Source organism: Chamaea fasciata, unplaced genomic scaffold (genome assembly GCF_029207755.1).
Source record: "Chamaea fasciata isolate MVZ Bird 193981 ecotype frontalis unplaced genomic scaffold, bChaFas1.0.hap1 SCAF_6, whole genome shotgun sequence".
NCBI lineage: Eukaryota > Metazoa > Chordata > Aves > Passeriformes > Sylviidae > Chamaea > Chamaea fasciata.
Window position 1 is genome coordinate 65,026,942 of NW_027094091.1, and position 12,320 is coordinate 65,039,261.

Sequence of the window (12,320 nt, forward strand, 5' to 3'; positions counted from 1 at the left end):
CTACATCTCACTCTGCAGCTTGAGCCCCTTGAACCAGATCTATTCCTCACCACTGTCAAATGTATTTCCAAAACCTAATACACTTTACATATTTCATCCTTCTATCCAAATAAACATCTATTCTGCATCAACTAACTTACTAAATGCTTTATGCCTTATTTACACGAGGTCCAGGGCTTTCATAATGCTATTTGCAAACAGTTTCCCTAGAATAATCCCCAGCTGATCTAAGTAAAGCATCCATCTGCACACCTTTCTAGTTTATCTGACTCCAAAGTGCCCAAATCCCTCTGTCAGCATTCATTCATGCCACAGACCTAGACCATGTGCAGTTAGCCAAACTCTCTCACTTTTGGCTATTATAAAAATCCTTACTCCCTTCCAGGAGAGGAGGGCTCCTTCATGAATAATCATAACAAATCTATCAAGGCAATCATTCAAATTTCTTTCAGCGTCCTGTAAAATGAAGATCCAGGACACTTATGTCTGTTACCTTATTTATTTTATTCTTTCACAAGCATCCACGTAGTAGTTTATGACACAGCTAAGAATTTTTTTCCTTCATAATTCCAAACAAGTGGACAGATACTTTAGATACTGTAATTATTTTATTTACTCTTCTGGGTTTTTTAAATTCTCTGCATCATATAATTCTAAATAAAACTTGTACAAAATTATCTGTTACCTCTTACAAAGTGACTTTTTTCTTAAAATTTCATGCTAGAAATCTGTACTAATATCCTACTCTAACTTTGCAATGTTTGTATTTAGAATAAAAATATATTACATGCATTTTATATCTACCTGTTTACATAAATGCTTATTGCATTTTTCTCATTTATATATGAATTTTCAGTTTCATATTAAAAGTGCCCATAAAAGGCACTTTTGTTTGCAAACATGCACATCGCTTCTTCAGAAAAACATACCTTTTCTGCTTTATCGTTTTGCAGCACAATAGCTTTATGTTTAATTCTATCTCTAATGTTTAAGAAAATAAAAAAATTTAAAAAAAAAAGAAAATGTAAGAAGAAGAAAAAAAAGGAGCTATTTACTTATGGTTTAACTCCAGGAATGAAAGGGTCTGTGAGACAAGCCTCCAGCAGTTATAAAGTTTTAAATTCATTTTTTCTTGGTCTTTTTAGATCAGAAAATGTCACCAATAAAAGCTATCTGTAATTACATTAGAAATAATCCATAAGATTCCTTGTCCTGAGGTACAATGGTAATAGTTAAATTGGTAGTCTCTGGATTCTTCTCAAGAATATTACTGAGGACATTACCAAGGATATTACTGGGTTCCCCTTCTCTCATATCCCATTGTCCAAAAGCTGAGCATGTCCTTTTGCCATACCTCCCAGCCTTTTCTGCTTTTTCAAATGTGGTGGACATTTCTGTGTTCTGTGGAATTTTCTTGGAGAGCAATATCCAGAATAAAACTCTCCACTGCTTCCACAGGCAAAGAAAGACTTTTGGGAATTCCAGTGTAAAGGAATGTAACTATCATTTTCCATTCCATCCCCTTTCCCTTCAATCTTGAAGCACAGAGAGCAAATCACCAACGGGTGTGACAATTCCACCAGCTCACCTGGGCTCACACATGGCTTCAGAACTAAACTAGGGTGTAGTACAACAGGTGTCCAGTGACAACAGCATAAAAAAGATGAGAGAACTGGGCCGACAGTCAGCATCAAGACTTTTTGCTTCACCTAATTTTGCATGAACAACACTTGCAGAAATTTATTTCCTTTTTCCCCATATCAGTGTGATACCCAACACATTATATACAATAGGGACATATTTTCATACCAGCAGTAGTGATTCAGCAAGGATCCAAAGCACAAAACTTGTTTTACCCTAGACTGAAAGTGGCTAAGCATGAACACAAATCTCAAGACAAAACTGCTTCTCAAAGTCTTACCTTGATTTGACTGTCTGCATTTCTTGAGCATAAGTTTTTCATTATTTCAACATACTTCACAGATGGTACAATGGAAAAGTTCAGTGATTGGGTCTCCCTGGGAATAAAAAAATGCAAGTTTTACCAGGCTTATCAAACAACTATTTTCATAATGACAAATTAAAATCACTCTGATTTTTTATTTTGACCCTCAATTTAGTTGAGAATAGAATTTTAATTGCTCTGCTAGCAGACCTGGAACTATTTGGAATAACACTTTTTATAATTGAAGGCTAGAAGAAAACCACAGACCATTCACCTTTAATTATGGACACATAATAAAAAAAGCATACTTTCACTGCTGTCTTGAATGACAGATGTGCTTTCCTGAATGTCACCCAGCTACAAAACCATACAGCTCTTGCAGGTAGATAGCAAACTACAGGTTAATGTCAAACTAGTGCAGTTACATTCTGGTCCCCTTCAGTACCACCAGGCTTTGCACAGCTCCACTTTACACATCTTACTGAAAGGCTGTGTGTATCTAAGCGAGCAGAGTAAGCAAGAGTGCCACAAAAACACAGTTTACAGAGCCAGCTTGCACCCAGCATGAGGACTGAAAAGGAACTTCAAACAGACCCTGATCAGAGACACTGTGGGATGAAAAGACCTTGGCTGGGACAACGGGAGTCAAGTGATGATCCCTGAAAAACTGGGAGCAAAAATATGCTCCCTGGCATTCTCCTTCCATAACAGTCTGTAATGACTTTTATACCTTTTCCTTCAGTTCCTTATTTTTCTCCATCAAAGTCCTTGCAAATAAAACGAGTAAAAAGAGTTCTGTCTCCTTCCGGCTGTGTACCCTTCCAAATTCTTACTCACACCCAACCTTGTCACTGTTAAGGCAGTCTGAGGAGCAGAAAAGGCCTTGACCCTGTGTCAAGAGCAACAGCAGAAACATCCCTAAATTATCAACACAGTTTACAGCACAAATACAAAACACAGTTCCACACCCGACACTGCAAAGAGAATTAACCCTACCACAGCCAAAACCAACACAAACACATTTGCAAGCTCTGGCAACCGATCAGTGCCTTTCTACCCTTAAAACAGACAGAATTTTAGTGACATTTAGTGTCACCAAAAGCAAAAATAATTGCTCACCCACTGGCTATAAATTAAGCATGTTTATTTTGTCAAGGGCAACATTTACTAGAAATGGTAAATAGCAAGCAAGTCACAAATCACCTAAATCATAATCCCAGCTAATTAAATTCTGCATTTAATGGACTAATATTTATTGACAGCTCACTAAAACTTAATTAAGAAATACAGTATCTGCATTTGTTGAAAACAACAGTGTTATTAGGGTTTTTTCTGGTGTGCCAGTTGCTTGACTTTTTGTTTGGTTGGGGTTTATTTTTCAGGTTTTTGTGGATTTTTTGCAAGCACTTAGAAGATTATTGTAAAATTGCTCCAGGCCATACTGCTAACATACAAAAGCAAATTACTCTTCTTTAATCAAAAAACTCATTCCTATTTATTGGAAAATAACTTACTGGGGCTGTTCTCACCAAATTTTTATTCCTGCTTAAGAGATTGGACACTTATTAAATATTGAAACCTAGGAAGGCAATAGAGAGATGTTAGTGAAGCACATGTGCCAATTCAGAGCCTGTTAACTTGTTTTGGTCATTTTAGTGCTTCTGCCCTATACTTTGGAATTAATTACTGTGAACATTTTTTTATTAAACTAATAGCCTTCAAGGCATTTTCAGACTGAGATTGGGCACCTGGGTGGCAGATGATGCTTTATATTTGCTTGCAATATACACTGACTTCTGACCTACCCATCCATCCACTGATTTAAGTGTTAAGCCCAGAAACTGAAGCCAGAAAATTCTGGCAACAACAAAAAAAACCCAAAAACCAACCAACCAACCAACCAAACCAAAAAAAAAAAAAAAAAACCAAAAAAAAAAAAAACCACCACAAAAAAAAACCCTCACCAACAAGCCACAGAGCCAGAAGAGAGAGGCACATTAATTAAATAAAAGGAAGGAAGTTCACTGTTCTGTGGTAAAGGGTGACAATGTGGGCAGAGATGAAAAAGCAAATAAAAATTATATAAAAAGAGGTCTGAAGGAAGAAAAACATGTAGTTGACTCAACATAACAATGTGTTCCTGAAACCTGTTCAAGGACAAAAAAAAATTATATATATATATATATTTTATGGCACATGCAAAAAGGATATTATTAAAATAACTAGGATGCTAAATGCAGGATCTGTAAATAACCAGATGTATAAGAATGCAGAGTACACAAAGGGGGGGAAAAAAGCAATAGGAAAGTCCCAAGGAAACAAGAACATGCTTCTGAGGTTAACAATGAGTGAAGAAAAAGGAGCTATACCACTGGCATCTGTACTAATTAGTAAGTTTCAGGATTTCTATGCGAGTCTCTGAGGTGGTGACCTAAACTGCAAAGGAGCAAAAAACAAGCAACCAGTTATCTGAAGAGACTTTTATATTAGCAGTGATGGTCAGGACAGAAATTTTGTATATCCTCCTTTAGCTAAGATATAAAAAAGTGAGTAACAACTGTGCCTTTTATCCCTACTTATTTGCCTAACAGGAGGTTGGTCAGTTCTCTGGGAATATTTTCTACTATGGGTGCCTACAAATCCTGAGCATGACAGACTTCTTCTCTCAGCTGTATTTTTTTTCAGCACACTTGCTTCCACTGCATGTGATGTTTAAATCACATTTAAATTACTCAAAGCATTGCTTGCTTTGCTGTAAAAGCAGTTATCAAATACTTTATTTCACTAATGATTTTTGTCTTCATTAGCCCAAACTGAAGGGCCACTGCTTTCAGCAGTGGAGGATGCCACAGTCACCTTGTGGGTCTGCCTCCTAAATACTGAGTTCAATCACAAAAATTTCTTATATTTTACTGTTCTTGCATGCATTCACAGCTTCTACCATACTAAAATTACTTTTTAAATGAACGTGACCCTGCAATAATATCTGAAATTAATATGTTTTAAATCCAGAGAGCAGAAACACATTTTATCACACAAACTCTTCCCCAAAAGCCCTTTTCACAACTCTCAGCATGAATTGTCAAGGCTGGAAAAGGAAGCAGAGAGGTGAGCTCCACGGAACCCAGAGCTGTGTGACAGGCAGCTGGCATTTCATTACCAGGACTCACATCTGTGCTCAGCAGCCACTGTCATTCAGAGAACCTCAAAGAGAAATATATATATTAATACTAAAACATTTATGAATCATTAAAAAAAAAAGCCTGTATTTAGTTGTAGCAAATATTTATAGTGTACAGCCAAATATACTTGAGGTGAAATTTCCACTTCGGATGAATACACTGGTCTGCAGGGCCCTGCTTCAGAGTGCATGTCTAAGGAGCACACAAGTTCTTGGATGCTGTTCTAAAGGTTTTCTAAAATCCTTATTCAAGCAAACTTTCCAATCTCTCTCCCTCCTTAAGAAAAAAAAGAAAGCTAATAAAAGAGCCAAAGATAATAGAAAATCTATATAGTCCTTTAAATTCTTCTTATTCCCAATGAGGCCATCAACCACACACAAAAAATACAGAAGGAGCAGTTTACATGCATTGATTTGTAAATATTAGATATTTGATTGCAAGATTGCTGGAGAAAAAAAAAATCTAAGTGTAACACAAACTCACATTACTTTTTTTAAACAGTTCTTGTAACTTTTATTCTCGTGTAACAAGTTTTCTACCCAGCTACAGCATCTATATGGATGTATGCTACAATACAGTACCAGAAACAAAAAACTATTCTATAACAAGAATAAACTGCATACAAGGAAAAAATTAGTTCAAAACATGCACACATTGAAAATTCAGCCATCCACTGCACAAATTAGAGAAACTGACACTTTTTAAAATCAGCTGTCACAGGTGAGGATCCTGTATCTCCACTTGTAGATGCCAGGTAAGACACTGCTGCCTCATGTTCCTTCACCCCAGTGCAGCAGCAGGAAAATGCACTCAGCAAACCACAAGTGAGGAGCAGGTGGCAAGGGGCAGTGAAATCTGATGGGCATTAGGTCATGCAGGTGGTAACAGCTGCAGCAGACCAAAGAATCCAGTGTGCAGATTAAAACCACTTCTAAATACTTTACATAGTATTCATAGTCTGGAAATAGGCATACCCACCACCATGAGATACAAGCAAAAACTGAGGAATAAATATATATATTCACACACACACACTCAATAAATGCGATGATGTTTAAACAGGAAAAGATTTACTTCCAAGACCCCAGCAGAATTAATCCACAGTTTTGGGTCATTTTCAGCTTCCCCAGCATCTCCAGAAAAAGAGAGTCAGTTTCAAGGGGGCAATTAAGAGAATGTATAGTACTTGCCGGTGCTACAGTTGGCAGAAGTAAGTCACACATAGCCAAATGGATCAACTTAAAATTCAGAGTCTTTCAAAATCCTCAACCCAGAGACAACTTTGCTTGGAGAGAAATCCAAAGAAAGAAATCAGATTAAGTTATCAAATTCTTAAAACACATGAATTTCCTTTGACCCATTTAACTTAAGAAAGGCCCTGGCACTTTGTAAAACCCCTTAGGCAAGATCTATGCTTTTTCTTCTTACAAAATTGAAAATAAAAACATTGTTCTTTTATCAGTTTTTAATATAAATGTGTCATGCCTTACCAAGATAACCAGTGTGAACATAAAACACTCTTAAAATGAGCAGCTGCTAACCCATGATTCTCAAAAGCAGACACAAAGGTTTGAAAGTTCAAAGGATACTAAAGTAGTAAGATGCTCAAATCTCTGAATTAAATGAGAGTTTGGCATGCAACTCCTGTGGATTGCTTTTAAAGGTCTACATTGAAAAACCGCCAATAATGAACAGAAAGTCTATTTTAAAAGCAACCAAGCTATCAAGCAGTAGTTTACAAAGAGAAAGGAATTAAACTTAGCCTGGTTCACCTCAAACAATTTCCATCTCAAATAATTCCAAATCTGCACACCCTATAAATAAAATTCCAGATGAGATTTTTCAATTGTCTTAATATCTGGTATACCTTTCCATGACATATCTGAGAGATATGTTTCCTCTAAGCCCTTGTATCTCTGCTGTACAGCACAGACCTCTGGGTTACAGAAACTTCTTTCATCAAGTTCTCCATTATTTACAAATTATTCAAGATACAAATTATGCTAGCTGTTACAGCTGTCAAAAATATTATTTTAACAGAACAAAAAAAGCATAAGGACAACACTTATAAAATTTAGATTAATTTTGTCTCTGAAAAGCAGTTATTTAAATTCATTCTAAGAGCTTCATAGTAATTTCCAGTCCCCACAGTTAAAAAAAGGATAATGGAGTTTTCAATTCACTCTTCATGCAAAGAGATTTAATTTTATTATCAAAATATAACATTTCAATGCATTAACAACATCTGATTTAAATAATAATGTGGCATGATTGTTATTTTTGATTTAGTTTTAAAATTATTTCATAAGGCATCATGTAAAACAAATTAGAATTACAGGACCTGTCACTTAAAAAGATATTAGCAAACATTTATGATGACAGAAGTATCCTTCATATTGCTGCCAGAGATAAAAGGATCTTGGTTCTTTGGTTTATTAAGCTAAACATCGGAGGAGGTTTGACTGCTGAGCACTTAAGTTGCAAAATCATGTAAAAAGATCCCACTCTGCTACTGCACCTATACCCCAAAGGCACTCCAACCGTATCTGTTGACAACTCAAATGCAAATTTCAAGGAAACTGGGCCAGCACAGCCAACTGTGAACATGGGGCAACAGCAGTAAATTGTCTAGATCTACCTAGCTAATAATAGTTCACAAAAACTGAGAGAATCCTTGTCTTTATTTGATGAGTTATTACATATTTTCCATCACAATCTGGCGTGCCTGTCTCTGCTACTCCACTTCCTTCTACCTTGCCTCACTCATTTACAGGTCAAGCAGTCTGGGGGCAGAGACCAAATCTTTACCAGAAACACCTAAGCAGCCTTACAGAGCCTGACCAGCCCCTTCAAACTCCAGTTTCATGTCTAAATCTTGTGGCAGCCACATTGTCAGTATTAGAAATTTCACTCAGGTGCCAGAGAACACAATGTCCTCAAGTGAAAAGACAGCACTCCTTGATTTATATTTTACTGAAAACTCCTATTAACTCATCATTCATTATTCTGTCAGACATATGATTCTTTTCCACCTGTAATTGCTACCAAGAGTCACCTTAAAATGTTTTTGTACACTCATCTAACAAATAAGAGGGGGACATTTAGCTGTGAGTCAAATATTCCAAATTATAACTAATTAATATCAGTTCTGACCATGCCAGCAGAATAAATTGAATTAGATGACACAAAGTAAAACTTTGGACTTCGTATTCAGGTACTACTTTGGATTTTGAGTTTCAGAGTCTATACTAGCTCAATAAAAGCAGCTGAAGGAAAAGAACCGTTTTTTCTGACATCAAAAATTGTGAGGGAAAAAACCCACTAAATTTTCATTTGCCTTCTCCAAACCACAAGTACACAGAGTAGCAGGAGCTCCCAGTTACTCCAAAGTTAGAGGATGAGTTGGAAAGTGATACACAGATTTCTGAGAACAGCTGAAATTATTCCCACACAGCACTCTGCTCAATGAATTTGAACAGGCTTTCTCTGAGAACACTGACAGGCTGGAGGTAAAACAGTGTCAGTTTGCAAAAGATCACGTTCCCTAGGGCCAGGTTTCAGCTTCTCATTGTTGCATTTTTGTGAGCAAAGACTGATGTCAAAGCTATTAAGTACATCTTTCAGTACTCATTTCCTAAATGCAGAAAATACTCCCCTTGGAATTAGTATCCTGAGCGGTCAATACCATGAAGCAATCAGGATCTTTTTTCTTTTCCCTCCCAGGAAAAAAACAGAGCACAGTTCAGCCTTTGAAAGGATAGGAACAGCTGGTCCCATCTGAACAGCCATGGTGCCTTTGTTATCCAAGATCAGAGGAAAAAACATTACTTTTAAATCTTCAACCAGTAGTTCTCTAGAGAGAACAAACTGCTTTCTGAAAAATAAATTAAGCATTCAATTAAACTCTACAACAGGTAACTACGGTTCTTACACACTTTGGGGGAAATACATTCAATGGTCTTACTACAGTCCTCTGCAAATAACTCCAATAAATCACATCAAATCGAAAAAATCTCTTCTCAGTTCAAGCAAAATGTTCAATATAAATAGCATGGAGATTTAAGAAGGTAGAAAAATACTAAAATAGCCAGAATACTGGCATTCTATCAGTCCCTGACTCCCCAATTGCAGGACTAAGTGAGCAGACACATCCATTTCTGTAAAGAGCTATATGTGCACCAGGTCCTCTCATCCCACTTCTGATTCTCTACTTCCCAGAATTACAAATGCATATATAAGAATTCTGAGGTATTCCCAAACACCAAATAATATGGCTTTAAAGAATTCATTTGTCTCCATTGATGAAGCATTTAATTCAGGCTAAATTACTATGTTTATGAAATAGCTTCAGGTTTTATTGTATTTTCATGATAACTCATCAACTGCACTTTAGCTTGAAGTAATGTAAGAAGAGAACTTAATTAACACTAATTTTCAAACTGCCAAGAGCTGCTGTAGGTTCAAGAATTTTATCTACATATGAGCATGACCCAAATAAATAAACAAAAAGGAACTGCTTCCAGACCACTGAGCCTATTACTAAATTTAATTGAGCAATATTGACTTGGATATTCCAATCATCGAGAAAAGTTAAAGGCAACAGTAGCCTCTGAAGATACAAGTTCTTTTAGCTTTCTATTAAAACACTTACCATGGTGAGTTCATTAAGCAGTGTATTTATCTCTAGATTTGATGAGGCTTAAGTAAATACTATGCTGGGCAATAGCTGCCATGTTGAAAAGTGTTCTCCAAGCTTAAGAAGGTAAAATAGAGAAAAACAAAATAATGAAACAACTGTTACAATTTTTTTACCAGATTTAGTAAAGCTGTTTAAGAATAAACTATTAAGGATAAAAGAAAAAAGAAAATAATAAAATTTTTGCATGAGAGTAAATCTGAAAAATATTTAGTATACTAATAGGAAACGTTACAACACATTGCCATAATATAAACTTCCAACTCTTAAACAACGTAGGTGTAAATTTGAATTGAACATCTCCTTTTTATTGCTAAGTATCAGACTGTTCTTCTTCGTTTCTAAACCAAAGATGCTGTGGCCTTTAACATTATTAAATTGCTTATTGGGTCAAAGCCCTCTTGAACTGTAATGCTATTTTAATAAGATGTTTGAAGTGCTTTCATGCAAGCAAATTATTATTACAGCCAAAATCCTTTCATAATAAGATAATTTGAACTGCTAAAACAATGATTTGCAATAGGGAATGGCTGCGGTACAAATAAGGCATAATTTATAGTAACTTTTCCTGAAAGAAAGCAAACACCATTTCAGAACACCGAGGAATTGAGTGCAGCTACTTGGGTAAGATTATTAGAATGACTAAACACTACTTGTGTAAGTGTTCCAAGCTTGTGTCCACAATCAGCCTAAGTTTAACAATATACATATCTATAATGTACAGGTAATGAATATACACACATCTTTTTCTCTCAATCCCCTGCCAGTGTGCTACAATCAACTTAACAAGAAAGAGCATTACTTAAACAGTGTCTCAAACCAAAACCACAGCATTATATTCCTAGCTGCAGTTAACAGCATCTCTAAAATGTGTAAAACCCTGTAAAGCAAAGCCATGAGATGGCAGGTGAGGATGGCTTCCAGCTTAGAAGAGCTCTTGAAGCTGTTACCACATTTGGCATGGGATTTCGGTAATTGATTCTGCAGGAACCTCTGTAAGTTGTTCTCTGTTGGAAATCACTTACATCCTGTACCATTTGTTATGTCTGTTCAGAGAATCTGCGGTGGAGTTGGCAGCCAAAGGAACTGGCAACAAGAATATTGTTGGCTTCAACACTTCCTAAGTTTTCCACCCAGGAAATACTAAAAGAGGAGCATACCTAAGCATCACTTCAGGTTTATCGGATCACACATTTTACTTCAGTCAAAACAAAGGATGCCATGCCAATTTTGTCATTCCAGAAATCATTTGGCATTCCCAGAGTTTCTTGGGATTTCTTCCAGTGTAAATATATCACTCAGAAACTTTTTTTGCAAATAATAACCTGAAGGACAAGCTATTAGTCTTAGCTCAGCCACACATATCCTCAACACAATACCCATTCTCCCAGCGAATTCTCTATCCCTGGACCACAGCAAGCCATCACCAGCAGTCATGCAGCATCTTGACTAGGAACAAGAACCAAACCACAAAATCTGCACTTCAGATGTTAAGAGCAAGGGGATTTCAGTGGGAACCTTCTTAAATCACAGCCATTAAGCCAGTATAATTACGCAACAGTAGATGTGATACTGTCAGATGGAGGAGTGGAAAAGGAAAGAGATCACAGATAAAAATTACAGCTTGGGTGTTCTTCCAGACTGATAAAAATAAGTAGGATTGGACACAGAAATGTGTTCCAAAGATGACCTAGGTAAAGACAAATATATGCCCTGAAGGCTTGTCAGCTAATTTTCAAGAGTGGATAAACTGTCTCTGAGCAGTGATTATTTTTTTACTTCTTATTAAGATGTGATTTAATGTGGCAGAGATTAGTAACTCATAAAATTATTACATATTTATATGGAGAGGGTTCTAAATATTTTACTTCAGCCTTTCAGTTTAAAACCCTTCAGTAAGACATGTACACTCAGATTAAGAGTTTGGTCCTCGGTGCAGATCATACATGAGATGCTACAGCACATATTGGTTTAGAAAGTGTCCTTCAACTGACAATACACAATGAAAATACTAGGAGAAAGGCTGCAAATTTTGAAAGAAAGCTTTTTGAAAGATGTTTTAGGCATTCACACAAATTTAGAAGGGGATAAATTGTTTAAAAAGTATAAATTCACACAGCAGAGAGTCACAGAAAAAAAGAGCAGTCAATTTGAAACAAAAAAAAGTCAGAAAAAAATCAGCATCAGTAATGCAATTGAAGCTCCTTTTATGTGGTGCAAGCCTTCAAAGTTCCTGTACTTCCATATCTTCCGAGTCTAAAAATCTCTGAATGTTGGAGCAGAAACCTGTAGATGTGTGTGAAATTACATAAAGATGATTAAAAACAAGTTAGAGGCAAAGAATTGACAAGATGAAAAGGAGGAATAAAAAATAGAAAGATCATCCACTATTTTTTTAGTGTTCGCCACATTCACAAATTTCAAGCCAGTCCAAAAAAATTATAAAATACGTAACTGCCTAGTCCAAGAGTTAAGAGTTGCCTTTTTTGTTTTCTCT

General features: G+C 36.2%; 1 long non-coding RNA gene across 3 annotated transcripts in view; it reads right to left on the bottom strand.

Moving 5' to 3' along the window:
- The window catches only part of LOC136291508 (uncharacterized), a 245,370-nt gene that overhangs the window by 210,123 nt on the left and 22,927 nt on the right, over positions 1-12,320 (bottom strand). For all 3 annotated transcript variants that reach the window (XR_010721583.1, XR_010721584.1, XR_010721585.1), the window contains one exon: positions 1,922-2,018. This is a non-coding gene — a long non-coding RNA (uncharacterized lncRNA). The remainder of the gene's footprint in view (positions 1-1,921; positions 2,019-12,320) is intronic.